At 38.8% G+C, this 1,058-nt stretch overlaps 1 protein-coding gene across 2 annotated transcripts in view; it reads right to left on the reverse strand.

Annotated features, from left to right (window-relative positions):
- atg7 (autophagy related 7) overlaps nucleotides 1–1,058 on the reverse strand; it is a 198,384-nt gene that overhangs the window by 57,662 nt on the left and 139,664 nt on the right. The gene's annotated exons all lie outside the window — the stretch shown is intronic.

Consider the following 1,058-nt stretch of genomic DNA (forward strand, 5'->3'; position numbering starts at 1 on the left):
CTGTGTAATGGGAATTTACCTCTGAACATTCTCTTTTAATATTGCTGTGTCTGTTTTGGCCTTAGGCTACATATTAGAAATGATAAAAGAAGTTTTTTCATAGAGTTTTAAAATCAGAGCTGTTGCCCTGCCAGTATCAACATGACAAAACGCTTTTGGCTAAAACGCAAGCAATCTCTGTAGTAAATATCAGACAAGTGTGAACAGAAACTTTCCTGGCCAATCAAACCAAAGTCTTATCTCATTGCACACTGTTTTATACCTTTTTATATTTTAGCCGGATTTAGTAACCCTTGCTTTGGCAGCAGTTACAGAACAAGTTCAGCACAATTATTTTATCAGAAGAAGGCAAAGTACTATTTACAGGGTCTTTCCCCCTTCAGTCAGTTTTGTGCCAGTGTAACCAGGACACTTCCTGCATAGTGTGTGAAAGGAAGTTACCCAGCAAGGGAATTGGACAAATAATGCTCCCACAAGCTCCTGTTAAGGCCTGACTTCCAGTTTTCAAAGTACTTTTACTTGACTCCATGGAGGGAGGGGACGGATGGCAGTTTGCTAAACCAGCAGACCGAGTATTGGAACTCTACCTTTCTTCCAAACCTCCTTTCCAAGTAAGTTATCTCCTTTAAAACTGAGTGAAATGCCATTTTTATTTCACTTCATAATTATGGGCCATGTCTAGTGGTGTCATTTTCCTACCACAACATTTCCATCACCTGTGGAAGTCCCTTTGCATTGTTCTGCAAGGATTGAATCCAAAAGAACTCTGAGCCTGCAGGAGCTCAACCACACTAAACAATTATAGCACTTTGATGTCAACATTCTGGTTCCTTCCTAGAGTATCATGAGATTTCTAGTGTTATGAGGTACAGTAGAGTCTCACTTATCCAACATAAACGGGCCGGCAGAATGTTGGATAAGCGAATATGTTGGATAATAAGGAGGCATTAAGGAAAATCCTATTAAATATCAAATTAGGTTATGATTTTACAAATGAAGCACCAAAACATCATGTTAGACAACAAATTTGGCAGAAAAAGTAGTTCAATACGCAGTAA

The sequence above is a fragment of the Anolis carolinensis genome, chromosome 2 (genome assembly GCF_035594765.1).
Source record: "Anolis carolinensis isolate JA03-04 chromosome 2, rAnoCar3.1.pri, whole genome shotgun sequence".
NCBI classification, from domain to species: domain Eukaryota; kingdom Metazoa; phylum Chordata; class Lepidosauria; order Squamata; family Dactyloidae; genus Anolis; species Anolis carolinensis.